The 22,641-nt window shown below is 43.5% G+C and overlaps 1 protein-coding gene across 24 annotated transcripts in view; it reads right to left on the bottom strand.

The window, feature by feature from the left end:
* CADPS (calcium dependent secretion activator) overlaps window positions 1-22,641 on the bottom strand; it is a 2,044,505-nt gene that overhangs the window by 405,698 nt on the left and 1,616,166 nt on the right. The gene's annotated exons all lie outside the window — the stretch shown is intronic.

The following is a 22,641-nucleotide window of genomic DNA, read 5'->3' as shown; positions in this document are numbered from 1 at the left end:
AATCAAATCAGCACACATCACCCCGGTGAAAAAATGCACTGGAATAATATGTTTTGGGACCAAATTCAACAAACAAGAGACTTGCATCTTGAAAGAAGATTGTGAATAATGCATATGAGGTATCCACGTAGCTGCCTATAGATATAAGTGATTTGACCAGGTTTTGGGATACAGGTGTACTTTTCAGTCATAGTAGAAGTCACAGGTATGTTGTAGGACTGGATCAGTAACATCAAAATCCTGTGACGCAAGATATCTAAAACATCTGGCCAGGTAGTTTCCAGCATATGTTACACAAATCATTATAAGATTGCAAATAAACTCTTTGGATCAGTCATTAATCTACTTAATCTCAAGATCTTGTACTTCGTGTTTATGTGCATGTTTGAACTCATTAAGCATTCTGAGAATGTGAAATATCATCCAGAATCCTCTGGGCCTGATTTACAACAAGTATTTCATTGGGATTGCACAATTGTAAAATGCTTTTGTAAATCAGGCTCTATGTGTTTACTTTTAAAGGCAATCTTAACTTCTTGATCATTCCTGCTACTCGAGGGAAAGTGGAAATTCCAATAGACACAGGACCTGTGCAAGATGAAAACCAGAACTATTTCAACAAACCTTGTTTAGAAAAGCACAATCCACAATGCAATTTGCCTTTCAATATTTAAGAAATAAAACCTATACAGGTGTTTATTCCTGATTGGAATTGGAATTGGCAATCGAATTGGCCCGGACAACAAGGTAAAGGCCTGAACAAAGCACGCTCTTAATGAGGTTACTAGTGCTGTTATTAGCTGGGGAAGCCCACTTTCAGGGCTTTGTAGCAGCACCCCAGCACAAATCCCAGGAAGCTAGAAGGTCCCTTTTCTTTATTTAGGAAATGGCATGCATGGAGTGTGCAGATAGATAATTTTCAAGTAAAAACAAACCAACAAACTACCAAAATACATGGCTGCCATGGCAATGGGGACGAGATCATCCTTCTGGTATTTCTTTCTCTATTTCTTTGTGCTGCCATGAGAGGAGTACTTTGAAGCCGGGGGACGAGACATGAGATAAATAGGAATGCAGACTAAAAACTAGGTGAGGGAGCATGAGGTGGGAGATAAAAAGTAATGGAACAAGGGGTATCAGGGTGATGGGTGCTTGTGGTATGAAAAATGAAAAAGCAAACATGGTGGTCAAGAGCAGGATGTATGCCTAGACCAGGGGTCTGCAACCTTCGGATTACCACTTACTTTGCTGTAGTCAGTATAGTCAATGATGAAGCATTATAGTACACACCATCTGGATAGCCAAAGGTTATAGACCCGTGGCCGCAGACTGCGGTCCTGTAGCAGGGATAATGCCTGCATTCTGAGCACTATGAGCACTATGATTAATTACGATCTGGCACTGCATTACACCTGGTTGCTAATTATCAATAGCAGCAGTGTAGTTTACAAAGGAAAACCTCAAGGATATGAAGGATCTCCCATTGAGTCTACTTAGTTTCAGCCTGGAAATCTTCCTTCCCTGACAGAAAGACAGAGGTAGTTGTACCACTTCTACCCGTTCAATGAAACTAAAGAGTCCCAGTCACACCACGCCAAAGAAAATGCAAAGTTGAAATTGTAGTATGAATTTATTTTAGGTGATAAGACAGCCTGACACGTGTTTCGAGCTTTAGCTAGCTCTTCATCGGAGGCTTGGCTTGAGGTTACAAGATATCCAATTATAGTAGGTGCGCTGAAATTTTGTTGCTATTTTGGTCCTCTTCAGATGTTTACGCAATTGCGAAGTAATTGAGTCGTACCCCTATCTGGCAACCTTACTGCCTACTATAATCGGAACAGAAAAAAAAAAAAAACAGCAAAAAAAATGGCTGCCGGGAAAGGGAAAACATAGTCCGTTTTTCCTTTCCATGGCGGCCATTGGGAGCGGGCGCGCTGGGAACAGTCTGTTCCCAGCGCATCCGCTCCCGAGATAAGAAGAAAAAAGAAGGTAAGTGGGGAGGGTAAGAAAGAAAAAAAAACGTACCGCGGTCTCCGCTGGGGAACGATGGAAGCCTCCAGCCGTGTGGAGGCTTCGAGTGGAGATGGCCCCGCTCTGAGTCGCCACACGGCTGGAGGTTTCCATCATCCCCCGCCGGAGACTGCGAGATAGAAGGTAAGTGAGGTGGGGTGGGAGGAGGGAGGAGGAAAGGGGAAAGAAAAAAAACATTTCTTACCTGAGTCCCCGGCGGGGGACGAGGGAAGCCTCCAGCCATGGGGAGGCTCAGAGCAGGGATTGCCCCTTTTAGAGCCTCCTCATTGGCTGAGTGGCTGCCACGCCCCTTGCCGGGAACAAAGTAGCCGGCACGCACGGCGTGGACGGGAATACCGCGTGGTATGGCTCGCAAATGAGCCAATCACCACACAGTATTCCTGTTCAGCCGCGCGTCCCGGGTACTAATGACAAATAGTGGAACAATGTACTAGAAAGGCAGGACTTCTTCAAATCTAAGTTGGTAGAAATCTGATATGTAGGTATAGAAATAGGTATGCTATTGATTGACTGAGCACGGCCAACCCTCAGAGTCAACTTTTCAAGTATATGCTACTATTTTTACTTGTCATGATCGTGGTTATTTTGATAATTAGCACATCTGATATAACAACTATAATCAAACCTTTAACAAGATGTATTCCTTGGTTATTTTCCATAGGGTGAGTAGTGAGGAATGAGTGCATGGTTGTTGTTTTACTGAGCTATTGTTGATGCCATTGAACATCAGGAATTTCTGAACTTTCATAAGGAAGGTTTCCTTAGATTCATTCTAGATCAGTGAATGAAATGCCAGAGCAATATATCTGGGTGTAATTTAATCAGAAATCCCTGATTCTGACAGCTGATGTTACCTTAAAAATAATTTCCCATACTTGGTAGAATCTAGGAGGCATCCCCTGAGAAGGAATGGTGGACTATTTAAAGGAAAAGGGTATGTGAGTTTCACATGAAAAAGACAGGCTAACCCCTAGACTATTCCTGCTTGTCAGGGATGGGGCAGCTATACATTTTTCTTAGTGGCATTCTTGAATTTGCACAAAATGCACCCATGCCATATAAAGGACCCCCTACTAAGCACAACACACAAAAGAACTTTGATGTTATGGTATATGTGTTCCAGTTTTAAGGGCATAATAACTGGTTCCTTGCTAACAAACATCAGATGGACTTGTTTATGGGCACTCTGTTTAATGGACGAGGACTTGAGCTAAGTTGATCATAGTGGTCCCAACCCAGACAGCCACATTCATAAGGGTCCTATATGGAAAGAATACCCCACCTAGGCCCTAAGATCTCATTGTAACATACTATTCCTGGCAGTGAAAAAATGCATAATATACTTGGTAAATTAACATACCGCTGGTTTTGTGTCTTATTTTGTAAGGCTCTGAGGTTCAATATCATTTGTATTTGGAACACCTTTGGATAAACAGGCATTCCCATTGTTCTGAAAAAAGCGGGGAACTCTTCTGACTTTGTAGGTTGTATATATACCAATGGATTGGCATATTAGAAGGAGCACTGCAATTTGTGTGGATGCTTTTTGACTTGATAAAGAGAGACATTTCCTTCAGATTTCTTGCACCTATCTTGAAGGTTTAAAGTCCAAAACTGTGAACCTGTAGCAATGCCCTTGTATGTATTCATTTTGCACTACCTAAATAACTGCAACCAAAACCTGACAATGAGGAAGATTCCAATATTTCTCATGGATGTTCCTAGGATAATGAAGCTCCGGGTTCATACTAAGAAACCCTTTGTTCAAGAAGCAAGTACCCAGGCCTGGCTAGAGTGAAGCACCTTCTAGATTTCTGTCAGCATTTCAATCTATTAAAGGCAGCCCATTGATTGAAAATTATTGAATGGATACAATTAAATGATAGGGCCCTTAGTCCTCCATGCATGTTGCAGGTTTTTTCCATTAATTGGTGATGCAGGGAAAAATACACATACCTTCAAAGTAAATAATCCCTCATGTAAGAGCTGAAAGCATTTCTGAGCCCCCCTGAATGCAAATTTTAAGCACCATTGAGAAATTGAATTTTCAACCTTCCATCAGGACTAACCAGGCCCAGTACACAATCACTTATGACCAGAACAAAACAAACTCTCAAATGATGCTGCTTCTTCTGCTCATCAGCCTCAGTCAAGGTCATGAGCAAATTTCCCAGAGAAAGGACATGTGGGATATGGGACTATGCATAGCTGACGCATATGAAGACCTGCAAATGCAAACCTTACCAAGTGATGAGTTAGGAACACAAAGGAGGGTAGTCCCTAAAAGCATTATTCTTACAAGGACATTGTGGCTGGGTGCTTTCCAGCCATCACTGGAGATGGTGCTCCACTAGACAGAACAGTCTTCACAATGTACTACCAAAATAACTGCATTCCATAAAACTAGCCCTAATGACTGTTTGGATTCTTCAACTGACCCATGCTAGAGTAGACTATTCAGGATTACTTTGGAACTGACATTTAATGCCACTCAAAACTCAAAGAATAGAATCCCATACCTGAAAAACAGTTATAACAAAGAAGGAAAGCTCTGGACAGTTTGATGCAGAAAGAGAAGGGCCCATTTAAATTACTACAGGATATTTTCTAATCTCACAAAAATCTCAAAAGATTTTAACCCATGTAATTTTTAGAAGCACAATTTTATTTTGGATTCTACTAAATCGAGACCAAATGTGTCAAAGTTAAGCACATACACAAGATCACTTGTTCTTTCTCTGGTCATCAGAGTACACCCAGTTCAATCATTTAAATGGTGAATAACCACTCTGTACTAACTATCAACGTAATAGCTGATATGCTGCTGGCATGCAGATTTTCCTGTGAAGGAGAGAGGCTAGTCAGGGCAACATACATATTGATAAACTGAATAGGCAAAGGTTGGCCTAAAAATCACTGTTATACAGAGGAGTGGTTCTGACTTCGAATAATCAGAGATTTTCATCCCTATTTAGAGCCTGATTCATAGAAGTGTTTTATAAAATGGCACAATCCATAGGAAAACACAATGTGAATCAGGTCCAAAATATTTACCTGCACAAAGTCACCTTGCTATATGCCTGTAGCTTTAGCATAATTTGCATTCTTCTTGTTATTCTTCCATTGACTTTTTTAAAAGGCCACACTTTGTTTGATAGGTTGTATCTATAGGCATTTTAACTACCCTTCTACCCTAAATCTGAATTTTAGTCAATTTTTAGATATGTATAGCTAATGAGTGAGGAAAAATGTTCTCCATTGACAATGAGGCTAAGGGACCAATTTCACAATGTGACTCGCATAGCCCACAAATGTCCTGAAGTTACAAAGTATACAACTGATTTGCACAGACTGGGTGAATTAGAAAATACACCAGCCACATTCTTCCCAATCCACAAGGGTCACAGGTAACAACAAGTTGCAAATTTACTGTGACTCAGTCTTTGTAAAGGTAAAAGCCAGTTTCCCATTTCCCGGGCAGCTTTTCCAACTACAGATTGGCATGCAAAGATAGCTATGGTGCCCAGAATGATGCAGGCATCCAATATAGAAGCATGCCTTTATGTAACTTCATGCAATCCCCCTCTCAAACCACATGACCACCAAACACATGGCAAAATAACAGAAAAGCACATCATTCAGTACGCACTTGTCTTTAATATCTTAAAGAACTACCCAAGGAGAGTGGTAACTCTACTATAAAAAGAAGCCAATTCAGTCTGGCAGTGTGGGGAGTTTGATTAGGAGGTGGGTGAAGGAGCTTGACAGTTTGACAGATAGTTGCAAGAGAGAGTCATACTGAGAGGTGAACAGGTGAAAACTAGAGGCTGGAGGTAGAGCCTGGGGGTGGTTGTAGAAAGGGGGAGTGTAATTAGGAGGAGAGAATTGGAAGTGGGAGGACGAGAATCAAGAAGGTTACATAGAGGATAAGTAGGGTTGTCACTTGGAGTTTTTAGGAGGTAGAAAATGTTGCAATAACATCTCTCTATGGAAGATATTTATTTTTTTATAAGTATTGAATTCCACCCCCCCCCCACAAACCTTACTAGAACGCTCCCACGTCGCAAACTCAGACGGATGATATCATTTTATTAAAGATAATAAATGAAGACATTAAAGATGGGCCCATAACTTATAATGTTATGGAAGTCACCCACAATCTCAAAACAAATACAGAAAGCCTGTCTATAGAAAGGAAAACACAACCTGCCTGCTATTGTCTTCTTTAATGATTTCATTTCAATTTGCACAAACATCCATACACAGAAAAAGAAATACAAGTGATTATTCCTGGCAATAGAATAAAATACAAATGCGATATAAGTGGGCAAAAGATGGAAGGGAATGAAGCAGGGGAATAGGAAACACAAGGGGGTAGGAAGAGTCACAATACAGCAGAAGAAAACGTACTAATTAATCTATCTAATAAAATCCTGACTGAGGCAGAAATCAACACCTTGCAGAAAGGTCTGAAAGGTCTCTAAACTCGATTCTGAGCCAAACAAATCCATTACAGACAATCTGACATTAATCCTGACTAGAGCAAAAGAACTGGAATGGATTAATCATAATACCAAGGAGTTTCTTCAAACATGTCACCCTAAAGTCCCCAATTTCAACACGTTACCTAAGGTTCATAAACATCCCACAGATCCACCTAGCAGGCCCATTGTGGCAGCATTAGGTAGTGTGCTACAACCATTAGGCAAATATATTGATTTCTTTTTACAACCTATCATTCATATGACTAGCACATATATCAAAGACAACACTTTTTGCAATTGTTTAAGCAAACTGAATGCTCAGCATAAAAGATAACGTTCACCATCGATGTAAAGAGCTATACACATCCATCCTGCATGACCTGGGAATGAAAGCCATTGAGTGGTTTTTGCTAAACGAAGGGCATATTAGGGCATCTAAAGAATGTATCCTTATTTTTCTACAATACATAGCAGAAAATGTGTACTTTCAGTTTGGTGAACATGGCATGATAACATGCTCCGAGATGAGAGTTTGCAGCACGTGCCTTTTGCTCACTGTACCTTTCACAGATGGGAAATATCCATTTGCATATCAGTCTTTGTCCCGCCCACTAGGGCAGTCCAGCACCGAAATGCTATGGCATTTACTCTCTGAACAAGAGTACCAACAGCAACCCCATACACGTTTTTCAGCCTCGTTGGGCCTCATCAATGAGGTGAAGCTGCGACTCTCTGAGCACAGTGAGCAGGGAGTCCACGTCTGGTTGCCCCCAGGTAACTTAGGGTGACCAACCCCAAGTTCCTACTACCTTTTCTGAAATGTTTGCAAGGAACTTGGGGTTGGGCACCCTGAGTTACCTGGGAGTAATTGCCATAGCATTTCGGTGCTGGACTGCCCTAGTGGGCGGGACAAAGACTGATAGGTTATCATGCCATGTTCTTTCTGGAGAGGAGCACCTGCTACCTTTTTTGAAAAATTCTACCTTCAAGTTTCTAAAACACCAAAGGGAGCCACTATGGCCCCCATATACACATATTGCTTCATGCACAAGTTTGAAAAAGATCATGTATTGGATCATCCGGTGTGGCAAAACTATTTAAGATTCTGGGTGCGATACATAGATGATATCTTTGGAATATAGGAAGGAAGTGCAGAAAGTCTAGAAGGCTTCCTCACCTACATGAACACCATTGCTGCTCACATACAATTTACCCATGAGTCATCCTGTGCTAAGATACACTACCTAGAAGTAGAGACCACCGCAAGAGAAAACTAATATGGTACTAATATCTTTCGGAAGGAAACAGATAGAAATAATCTGCTATACCTACTTAGTTTTCAGCAACAAAGTCTAATATAAAATGTGACATATTGCCAAATGTTGTGGGTAAAAAGGATTGTGACTGAACCCTCAGATTGTGGGGTGCATTTAAAGGCCCTAGACAGAAGCCCCTCTCACCTGAACAGCAGCATTTACACCACCACCAAAAAAGGTCTTGTTTTGCTCTTATTTCACATGAATGGCAAGAATGTATACACTGCAACCACAAAAGGCCTTGCTTTACTTTCATTTCAACTAAATGACAAGAAGATATACACTGTAACCAGAAACGGCCTTGCTTTACCTTTATGTCACATGAGGGGCAAGAATTTCAACACTCAACCAAAACTGGCTTTTGCTCTTCCTTGCACATGAACAGCAGCCCTTTAAACACTGCAAACGAAAAATGGCGTGGCTTTTTCTTTGTGTTCATGTCAAATTAAAGAACCATGTGAAAGGGGGCCTACCCATCAAGGAGAAATCAAAGAATCCTGTGACGTGCAAGACAGGATTTAAAACATTAAAAGCAAAAACGGCTTTAAAAACTCACAATGGAAAAAGATAGCACTGCTCACGACAAATGTTAGAAAGCAAAACGTGATGTGGGTGGGGAGACCAAAGCAAATTTCCCCCACCAGACTACAGTGACAGTTGGAGAGACACTTCAGGAAAAAACCTTTTCTGGCTGGGGGCAGGAAACTTCAAAATGAAAAGCACCGCTTCCTTCTGGAAGTCGCACCTACCAGCAAACAACCCTGCAATAAAATGTGATGCAGTTGAGGTTGTCATAATTCCCTGTTCTGCAGACATGAAGGCAGGAGCCCAGAGATTTCAGAGGAGGCAAAGTGTGGCCGAAGCATGACCAGGAGGTGTGAGCCCTTTATGCACCCACTTCAAAGAGCAAGCTGCCACTTTCAAAGAGACTCATAAAAACCCTCTTATGAGATTTGATGAAAAGATGGAAAATGAAATTAGGGACATGCTTGATCATTTGCAGATTCATAGCTTTTGTAAATTTTTTGAAAAGGACAAGAATGTGCCAAATGTTCATGCTACATCGTACAGAGTTGGCGACCAGCTTACATAATTCCCCATGACCAGCTAATACTGCATATCTGTTTCATATGGCGGTGGCTGCTGTAAGTATGAAGTTTTGATACACAACTGGTTTTTGCCAAAAAGCTGAGCTGAGAACAAAGCAGGTTAATAAAGGGGAAAGACAGATGGTGCTCCAAAATCCCTTATCCAATCAGGATTGGGGCAGAGAGACAGAGAGAAACTGTCCAATCCCTGTGTCAGGGACAATCACAGGGTACTTCCCCTAGATTGTAAACCTAGTGATTTCATTTCTGCTATCTCAAGGGGGCTGTACTAGGACTCAGGACACACAAAAACCGGGAGACAGGAGAAGGAGGAGGGAGAGAAGGCTGCTGAACCTTACCATATTTTAGAGTTCTGTGACTAGACCACTTGCCCTAGCTGTCCAGAGTGTTCTGAGATCCAGCTGGCTTCCCTGAATCCTAAACCAAGGCTTGCTTTGTAAGTAACATATAACCCCACCCCTAAATTGTATAAACCCCTTCATTTTTGTAGTAGTACATTTAATCCAATACCCCATTGAAAGCCCCAAATTTCCAGTGTAATCTAGTCATCTTCCCCTAGAAGAATATCTTATTTGCTTGTGTATGTTAGCATCTCATTTGAAATGCCTCTCAGTGTTTGTGTAAATCCTTAGTATATTTTTAAGTAAATCAATTAACTCCTGTTATGCTCACCTGGTCTCTGTGGGGACGTTGGGGCACGGTTGGAGACCTCCCTCGACTTGGTTCTCCTGGATTGGTTCTCTCCCCCTGCTGCTGCAATGTGGACCGCTCCAGTTGCTGGTTCCGCCTCTGAGGGAATACGAGAGGCAAAGAGAATGGTGTGATGGTATCGCGATCCCCCCCAAATCCTTCGTTCCAAAACTAGATGAGGAAGCGTTTGCCCATGTAAGCTCACCTGATTTCTCCGTCCTGCTCCTCATTAGCAGTGGCGCCATGGATGGACCTAGTTGCTCCACTGGTCCGTGGATGTGGTGGCTCAGACCGGCTGCAACCAAACACTTGGAAGGTAAGAGTCTTTTAACAATAATTATTGTCCGTGTTCTAATGCAATGCCGTTTTTGCCATGATTATAGTTTCGTAGTTATTGCAATGTCTTTTGTTGTGATTACAGTTTGTAAATTCTTGCAATGTCTTTTCACTCCCTTATAGGTGTGGAGATGACTGCACGGAGTCTCAGTGTTTAGAGCAATCCCTGATGGAGCCCAACAGAATGGCGAAGCTCTCAGATAGGTGGTAAATTGGCTTTCAGGGTAGAACGCGAGGCTCAGGTGTTGTATGGCGAAGCGTAAGTTATTTATGCAATTTCTAACCTTGTGTGTTCTTTTCTCTTGCAGGAATGGCCTGCGTCGATAAGCTGGAAGCGGCTTTCCAAAGGCCTTTCTGTGGTTGCAGGATGGAAGACTCAGTGAGGAGGATGGATGGAAGAAGCTCTTGCGTAGCTTGCGGTTCGGAACAGGTAAGGATGCGCTCGAACTCTGATGACTAAGGAACCAGGTAAGATGCGAAGCACTCCAGGTGATGGTGTAGCTGGAGCCAGATAATGTGCTTTCGGTGATGGTATAACCAGACCAGGTAAGATGCGCTTTCAACGATGGTGTAGTCGGACCCAGGTAAGATGCACTTTCAGCGATGGTGTAGCTGGAGCCAGCTTCGAGGTGATAAGCTGGAAAACAGGTAAGGACTTTGCAGGCGGCAGTAAGCGTTACACTGCAGAAAGCAGACTAACGCAAAGCACCAGGATGCAGCAGGTTGGCTTAAACAGGTTGGCCCCAGCCACTCCCTTCTGGCCCCACCTAGTGGCTCCACATTGCCACTCCCAGAGGTTCTTGCATGTGCTCCCCAATGTTCTCCTATGGCCACACCTGGCCTGGATGCACGTGCCTTAGGAATAAAGTGTGCAAACCACACTTTTGCATGAGCCTGGTGCCAGTGGCAGAAACATGGGCCCTTGTCCAGTGGCCATGACAGCACTCCCCCTCAAAGCCCCTCTCACGGGGGTTCTTTTCCCCGGTCCTGGTTTGGCGGGGTTGTTACGGTGAAACCATCTGATTAATCGAGGCACATGGATAAATACAACAGGTTCCCATGTGCGATCCTGAGGTCCGTAACCCTCCCAGTCGATTAAGTAGTACAGTTTTAAACATACTATCTTAGAGTCCAGGATGTCTTTAACCTCGTACTCAGGTTCTCCCTCTATGATTTCAGGCTCAGGTTGTTTCTTAATCCTAGTCTCTGGTTTAACAGGTTTTAGGAGGGAAACGTGAAATACTGGATGGATCCGCATATTGGCAGGTAGATCTAGTTTTATGGTAGCAGGATTAATGATGGCTTTGATGGGGCAAGGTCTGAGGTATCTTGGACGGAAGACCCACGGTCCCTTTCATGGGATATTCTTGGACGCCAACCATACTTTATCACCAACTTGGTAATGCAGGGCTTCCCTTCTATGCCTGTCTGCAAACCTTTTTTGTTGTTCTTTGGCCTTGATCAGGTTCTTGGTTGCTTTCTTAAGAGTTTGAGTAATGGTCTTATGTAAGGTGGTAATCACTGGAATTTCTGGTTCATCAAATGGATCAAGGGTGCCGACCACTCATGGTATAGAATGGGGTTTGTCCTGTACTGGTGTGAATGGAGTTATTGTAAGCAAATTCAGTCAACCAGAGAATGCTTTTCCAAGACCCTTCTGTCTGCTGCAACATATACCTCAGGTATTGTTCTAGCGTCTGATTGGTCCTTTCTGTCTGACCATTGGTTTGGGGATGGTGACTGGTGGATAGGCGAAGATCGATTTGCGCTATCTTACAACACCTCCTCGAGAAAGCTGAAACAAATTGAGTTCCATGATCCGAAACCAGTACTGAAGGAAAGCTATGTAGTTTAATTATTTGTTCAAAGTATACAGTGGCCAGGGTTGTGGCAGTGGGAAGCCCCTTTAGTGGAATGAAATGTGTGATTTTGGAAAATAAGTCTACTACAACTAGAATTGTGTTGAAGCCGTCGTTGGGTGGCAGATCGTTAATGAAGTCCATGGACAACGTATGCCATGGTGCTGGTGGTACAGCCAATGGTCGCAATAACCCTGCAGGGCTGAACTTTTAAGATTTTTGTTGTGCGCAAATACCACAGGTTACAATAAACTGAACCAGGTCCTTTCTCCAGGTTGGCCACCAATAGTTTTTTTGAATTTTGGCTCAAGTCTTGGTAATTTCAGAATATCCATCCACTAATGACTCGTGGTAGTTTGCTATAATTTTATTTTGTATTTCCTTGTCTTGAATATACAGCCTTGCCTGAAAATAAGGTAAGTTGTCTTTAATGGAGTAATGGTCCCCTTTAGCTAACCATTCTTGTTGGGCTGTTTGGTCCATGTGAGCGGGGAGATCGACCTTCAAGTCTTCCCAGCAGGCGGTTACTGCGATCTGGTTTTGAATCCGTTCTTCGGGAATGATGGGTACTGGTTCAGATGGTATAAACGCGTCTTTGTCCTCTCCTATGCGTGAAAGAGCGTCTGCTTTTCCGTTATGCACTCCAGGTCTGTAAGTGATAACAAAGTTGTATTCTGCGAAGAAAGGAGCCCAACGAAGCTGACGCAAAGATTGGGCCTTCGCTGTTTTTAAATACTGCAGATTATGATGGTCTGTGATAACTGTGACTGTATGTCTTGCTCCTAGCAGGTAGTGTCTCCAGGTTTTAAGAGCTCCTTTTATTGCCAGTAGCTCTTTGTCCGTGATGGCATAGTTTATTTCTGGTGCAGTAAACTTACGGGACCAAAAGGCTATAGGATGTAATTGTCTTGTGTCTGGGTCCTTTTGTGATAACACTGTCCCCATGGCCACGCTGGAGGCATCTGTCTCAACTACATAGGGCAGATCAGGTCGGGGGTGCCGAAGAACTGGTGCTGAGGTGAAGGCCATTTTTAATTCCTGAAAGACCTTTTCAGCTTCGGGAGACCAGAAAAACGTTTTATTCTTCTTTAATCGAGAAGTGATTGGATGAACGATTTGAGAAAACCCTAGAATAACCGCCTGTAAAAGCTGGCAAATCCGAGTATGCTTTGCACTCCCTTGGTCGATGTTGGAGATGGCCACTGAAGAATAGCATCCACTTTGAGAGTGTCCATGTGAACCCCTTGTGGGGTAAGCATGAAGCCAAAAAATGTGACTTCCGTAACATGGAAGAGCACTTTTCTAATTTGGCAAACAGCCAATGCTTGCGAAGCTTTTGCAGAACTGCCCTTACATGGCCAACATGATCTTCCTTGGACGCTGTGTAGATAAGAATGTCATCAATGTACACCAGAACACAGACATCCAACAATTTGTGAAGTACATCGTTCATGAAGAACTGGAATGCGGCTGATGCATTGCATAACCCAAAGGGCATAACCTGATACTCAAAGAGCCCGTATTTGGTTCGGAAGGCAGTTTTCCATTCATCAGCCTTTTTTACCATTACCAAATGGTAAGCTCCTCATGGGTCCAATTTTGTATAGATTTGAGCATTCTTCACCTGGTCTAGTAGCTCAGGGATGAGCGGCAGAGGGTATCTATTCTTGACGGTAATCTGGTTCAGTGCCCTATAATCTATACAAGTTCTGAGGTCCCCTTCCTTCTTTGGTACGAAGAAGAGAGCTGAGGAGGCAGGAGACTTGGATGGGCGGATGAATCCGTTGGCTAGGTACTGGTGTAGGTACGTCCTCAGGTGCTGATTTTCTTGCTCAGTCAGAGCATAAATTTGACTGCAAGGGATTTGTGCTCCAGGAACCAGGTTGATTTGACAGTCGAAAGGACTGTGTGGATGGAGAGTGTTTGCTTGTTCCTTTTGGAACACAACCAAGTAGTCCTGATATTCGGGGGGTAATGAACCAGAGATTCCTAGGAATGGTTTTGCCTTGAGTTGTAGATTCCTCACGTCTCTGTGGTAGCAATTCTTTGCACATTCTTCGGGCAAGGTCAGCTCCCTTGTGCGCCAGTCAATCCTAGGGTTATGGGCTTCTAGCCACAGAATTCCTAGGATCATTTGGAATTGGGGGGCCCGATAATATTGAAAGAGATGTTCCCAATGACCATCCTAACATATTAGCATCGCTTTGTCGGTACGCTGCGTTACTGGGCCGGAGGACAACTGAGATCCATCCACAGTAGTGATGTTCTCTGATTGTAGTTTTTGCTGGAGAGGAAGGCCTATCCGGGCGGCTAGGTTTTGATCAATGTAGTTTCCCACCATTCCACTATCAATGTAGGCTTCTAGAGCATGTACCTTTGATGGTTGTTGGTGGTGGAACACTAGTACCGGGATAACCAGGTGTTAAGATCTGTACAACTTTCTTTATTCCGCTCGACAAGTGGACCCCTACACTTGCCAGGCATCAGAGTTTTCCAGATTCAGTTCCTTCTCTTTGGTGTCGTTATCTGTGGCACCTACTATTTTCCTAGGGGCTTTTATGGGGCATTCACAGAGGAAATGTCCAGCTTTTCCGCAATATAAACAAAGCTGTTGCTGCCTACTTTTTTCCCTTTCAGCCTTGGAAATAGAGGCTCGAAATCCCCCAATCTGCATGGGCTCAGTGGGTTCATGAGTCTTGGTTGTGTGATTTCAGGGTCGCCTGTAAACCGACCTCCCTTCGGTTCACATGCGGTCCATTTTTCAGTCCTGTAACCTATGGTCCAATTGCACCGTCAGATTGATATACTCTGCGCAACACTAGGGAGGATTGACTACTTGAGCGAACACATCTTTTAGCTCACCACATAGCCCCTAGTAAAACAGTGTGGTCCTTTTCTCCTCAGGCCAATTAGTCTGTGCTACGAGACGATTAAAGGTGGCTATATATGTCAAAAAATCGTGGCTTGCTTGTCTGAGAGACAACAGTTCGTTATCTGAAGAATAGCATCCACTTTGAGAGTGTCCCTGTGAACCCCTTGTGGGGTAAGCATGAAGCCAAAAAATGTGACTTCCGTAACATGGAAGAGCACTTTTCTAATTTGGCAAACAGCCAATGCTTGCGAAGCTTTTGCAGAACTGCCCTTACATGGCCAACATGATCTTCCTTGGACGCTGTGTAGATAAGAATGTCATCAATGTACACCAGAACACAGACATCCAACAATTTGTGAAGTACATCGTTCATGAAGAACTGGAATGCGGCTGATGCATTGCATAACCCAAAGGGCATAACCTGATACTCAAAGAGCCCGTATTTGGTTCGGAAGGCAGTTTTCCATTCATCACCCTTTTTTACCATTACCAAATGGTAAGCTCCTCATGGGTCCAATTTTGTATAGATTTGAGCATTCTTCACCTGGTCTAGTAGCTCAGGGATGAGCGGCAGAGGGTATCTATTCTTGACGGTAATCTGGTTCAGTGCCCTATAATCTATACAAGTTCTGAGGTCCCCTTCCTTCTTTGGTACGAAGAAGAGAGCTGAGGAGGCAGGAGACTTGGATAGGCGGATGAATCCGTTGGCTAGGTACTGGTGTAGGTACGTCCTCAGGTGCTGATTTTCTTGCTCAGTCAGAGCATAAATTTGACTGCAAGGGATTTGTGCTCCAGGAACCAGGTTGATTTGACAGTCGAAAGGACTGTGTGGATGGAGAGTGTTTGCTTGTTCCTTTTGGAACACAACCAAGTAGTCCTGATATTCGGGGGGTAATGAACCAGAGATTCCTAGGAATGGTTTTGCCTTGAATTGTAGATTCCTCACGTCTCTGTGGTAGCAATTCTTTGCACATTCTTCGGGCAAGGTCAGCTCCCTTGTGCGCCAGTCAATCCTAGGGTTATGGGCTTCTAGCCACAGAATTCCTAGGATCATTTGGAATTGGGGGGCCCGATAATATTGAAAGAGATGTTCCCAATGACCATCCTAACATATTAGCATCGCTTTGTCGGTACGCTGCGTTACTGGGCCGGAGGACAACTGAGATCCATCCACAGTAGTGATGTTCTCTGATTGTAGTTTTTGCTGGAGAGGAAGGCCTATCCGGGCGGCTAGGTTTTGATCAATGTAGTTTCCCACCATTCCACTATCAATGTAGGCTTCTAGAGCATGTACCTTTGATGGTTGTTGGTGGTGGAACACTAGTACCGGGATAACCAGGTGTTAAGATCTGTACAACTTTCTTTATTCCGCTCGACAAGTGGACCCCTACACTTGCCAGGCATCAGAGTTTTCCAGATTCAGTTCCTTCTCTTTGGTGTCGTTATCTGTGGCACCTACTATTTTCCTAGGGGCTTTTATGGGGCATTCACAGAGGAAATGTCCAGCTTTTCCGCAATATAAACAAAGCTGTTGCTGCCTACTTTTTTCCCTTTCAGCCTTGGAAATAGAGGCTCGAAATCCCCCAATCTGCATGGGCTCAGTGGGTTCATGAGTCTTGGTTGTGTGATTTCAGGGTCGCCTGTAAACCGACCTCCCTTCGGTTCACATGCGGTCCATTTTTCAGTCCTGTAACCTATGGTCCAATTGCACCGTCAGATTGATATACTCTGCGCAACACTAGGGAGGATTGACTACTTGAGCGAACACATCTTTTAGCTCACCACATAGCCCCTAGTAAAACAGTGTGGTCCTTTTCTCCTCAGGCCAATTAGTCTGTGCTACGAGACGATTAAAGGTGGCTATATATGTCAAAAAATCGTGGCTTGCTTGTCTGAGAGACAACAGTTCGTTATCTGAGGCTTGTCCTTGGGTGTGTCTGGCAAACAATTTGTCAAATTCCCGTTGGAACTCCCCAAAATCTTGAAGTATAGGATCATCCTGATTTACCAATGGTATGGACCAGTCAGCAGCGCAGCTGCCTCCCAAATATGAAAGTACAAAAGCAATCTTGGCACTATCGTTAGAGAAGGCCCCAGGTCGACACAGGCAGCACTGGTTCAGGAATATGGCATATTTGTTGGGGTCGCTGGTGAAACGCTCTGGTGGGGCCAGTGAAACTGGCTTCTGAGGGAATACAAGAGGCAATGAGAATGGTGTGAGGGTATTGCAATCAACCCAAATGCTTTGTTCCAAAACGAGATGAGCAAACGTTTTCCCATGTAAACTCACCTTATTTCTGGTAAGGCTGAGCTGTCCGTCCTGTTCCTCATTAGCAGGGGCACCGTGGATGGGCCTAGTTCCTTCACTGGTCCGTGGATGTGGCGGCTCAGACCAGCTGCAACCGACCACTTGGAAGGTAACAGTCTTTTAACAATGATTATTGTCCGTGTTCTAATGCAATGCCATTTTTTCCATGATTATAGTTTGTAGTAATTGCAATGTCTTTTGTCGTGATTACAGTTTGTAAATTCTTGCAATGTCTTCTCACTCCCTTATAGGCGTGGAGATGACTGCACAGAGTCGTGGTGTTTAGAGCGATCCCAGATGGAGCCCAAGAGAATGGCGAAGCTCTCAGGTAGGTGGTAAATTGGCTTTCAGGGTAGAACGCGAGGCTCAGCTGTTGCGTGGCCAAGCGTAAGTTATTTATGAAATTTCTAACCTTGTGTGTTCTTTTCTCTTGCAGGAATAGCCTGGCGTTTACAAGTGGGAAGCGGCTGTCCAAAGGCCGGTCCTCAGTTGCAGGATGGAAGACTCCGTGAGGAGGATGGATGGAAGAAGCTCCCGCATAGCTGGCGGTTCGGAACAGGTAAGGATGTGCTCCAACTCCGATGGCTAAGGAACCAGGTAAGATGCGATGCGCTCCAGGTGATGGAGTAGCTGGAGCCAGATAATGCGCTTTTTGGTGATGGTCTAACCGGACCCAGGTAAGATGTGCTATCAACGATGGTGTAGTCAGACCCAGGTAAGATGCGCTTTCCGCAATGGTGTAGCTGGAGCCAGGAAAGAAGCGTCGTCGGCGATGGTGTAGCTGGAGCCGGATATGATGCGCTTCGAGGTGATAAGCTGGAAAGCAGGTAAGGACTCTGTAGGCGGCGGTAAGCGTTACGCTGCAGAAAGAAGACTAACGCGAAGCACCAGGATGCAGGTGGGTTGGCCTTAAATAGGCTGGCCCCGGACCCTCCCTTCTGGCCCCACCTAGTGGCTTCTCCTTGCCACTCCCAGAGGTTCTTGCATGTGCTCCCTAATGTTCTCCTATGGCCACGTCCGGCCTGGATGCACGTGCAAAGCACACTTTTGCATTAGCCTGAAGCCAGAGGTGCCAGGACTGGGTCCATTTGGACCCTGTAGGTGGCAGAAACATGGGCCCTTGTCCAGTGGCCATGACAATTCCCCCATTGAAATTCACGGTACAAAATTATTGCAATTCAAAATCAACCATCTTGTTCCTGGTGTTTGTATTTAATTGTTATAGTCATTAAAGTATTCCCTCAAAAGAATTAGTCTTGTTGTAACTAAAAACCGAATTTGTCAGTGTATTGTTTGCATTACCAAACAAATTCCTATTTGTATCTGTCCTATTAATGCCAATCCGTGGTTCCCATTGTGAGCAATCCCTTTTGCCTAGTAGTCTACCTGTTAAGTGCCTCTGTCCTTGTCATTGAAAACCAATGTTCCTATTGTAAGCTAAACCCCTTTGCTGAGCTGCCTGTCATTGTAAACCTCAGTATAAACGAATTTCCATTTGCCACTGTATTTTCCCTTTGCATTTGCTTTTCTCCCCAAACCGATTTTCCCACTTCATTTCTATTGTTGCCCTGGTGTGCTGATTAGATTTCTCTAAACATTCCCTATCTCCTAAAGTGTAAGCAATTCAAATTTCCTTTCATTCTGTCCCCTAGCAGTTGTGAGTACTAATCAAAATCCCATTCTGCCATTTTGCCCCAAAAATGGTTTTCCCTGTCTTTGCTGACTTCCCATCTTGGGGTGGTGGGCTTTACTTCAAATCCGATTTTTTCTCTCTATTCCTTCTCCTTGACACTGCCTTCCATTAACAATAATCAAGTCAAATTGATGTTTGGGGTGAGTGTTGCAGGGGGGAGTGCTAAACTGTTGGTCCTATCACTTGGTAGAAAATTGTTCTTTTTCTTAACCTAGTTGTTCTGTAGTGATCATTGCATTTTGTGTTGCCACAACATTAGTGGCTGTGAAATTGTTTGATTTTCCTTTTTCATTAAATAATAAATTAATAAATATCTTATTGATACACACTGGCCTGGATCCTAATCCATTGTGACACAGGGTGTTTGTGGAGGTTAGGTGCGAGATGGGTTGGAGGCCTACTCCAAAAGAATCTATAGTATATTAAACATTTATTGTAAGCCATATTCATTGTCGGGGAAGGAGTCCTTGGCTGGAGTGTGCCGTGTAATAAAACTGCGACAATATTATGAGAATCAAATTGAAATTATGGAGAACAAATTCCTAGCCTGTGGTTATAAACCTGACAAGATCAGTGGCTCAAGAGAACGATTATGGAAAATATGAGATTCTCCTAGGACAACCTTAAGTCAGGAAAAACCCAGGACTGTTTTACATATCTAATTACTCGATTCAGAGCAAACAAATGAAATCCATAATACAGAATAATTGGAAGACACTGACATGTGAATCACGCGCTGAACATCTGTTTCAGGAACCTCCAGTCTTTGCCTATAAACACCGTGCCATTTCGAAAGTCTATTTGGTTAAAACCAGATTCACCGAAAAATCAGTTGAGACCCAAAAATCGGGTGCGTTCCCTTGCCTACACTATTTAAATTGTGGGGTTGTCACGAAGGGCAGTGTGGTTCATCACCCGAGATCAGGGGAATAGTTTATGATAAATGGTTTTGCTACATGTGACACAAGTAATGTGATTTACATGATCAGATATCCACGCAGATTATATTACGTGGGTCAATCGAAGCAGCAATGTAAGCTCCAATGGAACAAACACAGATCGTACATCTGAACCAGAAATTCGAACACAGCAGTGGCACGACATTTGGCAGAAAAGAGGCATGACACATCCTAGATACAATTCCAGGTGGCGGAGGTGGTGAACAAAAAAGGACTCCATGATGAATGATGATTTGGCACTCAGATTAGACCAGAGAGAGACATTCTGGTCTAAACGGTTGGGCTCCATGACCTCGAATGGAATCAACAAAGAGAATAACTACTAATGTTACTTATGAGTGAGATGCCTATTCATCAGTACTCACAAGAAGGTCTGGGAGCCCCTCTACCAAGAACGAACACGGCCAAATAACCTGTTCCTGCGTTTGCTGTTGGTGCTCTTGTTCACACTGCAAAAGGTACAGTGAGCTAAACCTGGTTGTTGACCCTCCTGAGTGGGCACCTTCCAAAAGAACAGGCTATTTGGCCATGTTTGTTCTCGGTAGAGAGCATCCCAGACCTTGTGCATTTTTGGGCACTTTGGGTTTCACCTTAAGTTACCCAGGGTAATCCAGACATGGACCCCTTGCTCACTGTGCTTAGAGAAGGACAGCTTCACCTCACTGATGAGGCCAAACTAGGCCGAAACACGTGTCTGGGGTTGCTGTTGGTACTCCTGTTCAGATGAGAATTGCCTAGCATTTTGGTGCTGGACTGCCATTGTGGGTGGGACAAAGATTGATATGCAAATGGATATTTCTCCTATGTAAAAGGTACAGTGAGCTAAAACATGGTTGTAGACCCTCTCGGCTGGGCACCTTCCCATAGAACAGGTTATTATGCCATGTTCGTTATTGGTAGAGGGGCTCCCAGACCTTTTTGAGCTTATTCATCAGTATGATTGGTACTTTCATTCACAAGCAAATTATAAAAGGATCTGAATGATTCAGGTGTAATAAGAGCAATGTGATTTGAATTCACCAGTATGAGTGATAGCCACTTTGACACTTATCTCATAATGTTAACTGGAAGTTGCAAACCTAGACAACCAGTGTGACCTTGCTGTATATATGGTAACCTCTGCACGCTACAACGATTACCAGCACCAGAAAATATGAATATTTGCTTTATTAATCAGTGAAAGCTTGACTTAACAAACTGATCGGATTACACCAGACAAGGACACTAATTGCAATGTGTGTGTTGCATGCACCACAAGACCAACATGAGGATGGTACTGTGTCTACACATTGATGAGCTGGAATTTAACAATATGTTTGTCAAAGTTGTTAGGAACCGTTCACATATTGTGAAGTAAATAAGATTAGGCTTTTTGAAAAAGAAATTTGTAGCTCAATATACTCGACACAATATGGTTTTTGATATTGTTCAATGGCGACTTTTAGAGAAGCCACACATTCTAACCCACAATTGGCAGGAAAATCTGCAGGCAATTATGTTGGTTACCCATATAAACTGCAGGAATTTCTGGATGCCTGTACAATCCAGTTTACCTTTCAGACACAATCCTTCCACAGCAAAGCCATTGGAGTGGTAATTTCAAATTTAGGGGGAAGTGCCTTGGATTGGGCTACTCCCTTGGTGATTTGGCAAATAGTCCTTTTCTATTCAACTCTGCGATCTTCATCGATAGCCTGAAGTCCATGTTCTTAAGACCAAAATTGTCCAACACTTCCCTAGAGACCTTACTAGAGATGCATCCAGGGGACCAGGACATCTAATCTTATGTGATCAAATTTAACAAGTTAATCTATATGGCCAGAAGCAGCCCAAATCACTTTATTTTGTTGAGACCTAAATGAGGAACTTAAAGATAAACTTGGAAGGTTTACAGAACCTTCTACACTGTCAGAACGTTATAACAGTGGTCCTACAACTAGACTATCAGCTAAATGGCAGCAAAGGTGAAGACATAGATGAAAGTAGTTTCCTGAGACAGACAATCGGGTGAATCCCATGCCAGAAAAGCACGATGAATACAAGCCAATACAGATCGGAGCAGCTGGCGGGCCATTGACTGAGGATGAGTGAAGATGCTGAAGAAATCAAGGGCTATGTATGTACTGTGCATCCAAGTCACATCTGGTTAAGTAATGCCTCACTGACCCACCTAGGTGTTCAGGAAACACCAAATTGGTCACCTTACTAAACCTAAACACAGCACCAAGCTGCATGGAAGTTGCTCCCTTTTCTCTGTGAATTGCCTTCCAAGTACTGCATTAAGTCTGGGCATGTATGGAAGAACACCTTCTAAATATTGGGTTATGCCCTTTGGCCATCAGTTTTTCAAAGATTCATGGAAAAGGTATTCTCCGATCTTCTGTTACATTCTGTGATCGTTCATTGGGATGATAATTTGACATTCTCCCTGACCTAGCCTGAACATCAACAACATGTGAAACATGTCCTGAAATGTTTATGCAAACTGTATGTTCTAGCCAACCAGAGAACTACTCCTTCAAACAGGCTTCTGTTGCATAACTAGGATATATCTTGACTGCCTCTGACATTGCTACGGATCCAAGAAATGTGAAAGCCATCCTGGGATGGCCAACACCCCGCAACCATGAAGGAATACAAAATTTCCTTGGGCTTGCACATTTCTACAGGAAATTCATTCCAGGGTTCTCACAGATGATGTTACCTATTAGACAGCTACTTAAGAAAAATGTACCTTTTAGGTGGAATCTGGAAGTGGATAATGCTTTTTTGTACAATTGAAAGGGCTAATTTAGAGAACAATTACGGCGCCTCTCCAACCTACATTAAACATTTAGTCCATCCCTATGAGCCCCCAAGAAAGCTATGGTCTTCTGCATCAGCATTGATTAAAAACCCAAACTTCAGGCTTGCCAATGGTCCAGGAAGATCTTTCCCTATTCTTGCTGTAAAAATATGGAACTCCCTTCCATTAGACCAGAGAG

The sequence above is a fragment of the Ambystoma mexicanum genome, chromosome 2p, assembly GCF_040938575.1.
Source record: "Ambystoma mexicanum isolate Mex_15411 chromosome 2p, UKY_AmexF1_1, whole genome shotgun sequence".
NCBI lineage: Eukaryota > Metazoa > Chordata > Amphibia > Caudata > Ambystomatidae > Ambystoma > Ambystoma mexicanum.
The sequence above is the reverse complement of the archived record's forward strand: the minus strand, read 5'-3'. Positions and strand labels throughout refer to the sequence as shown.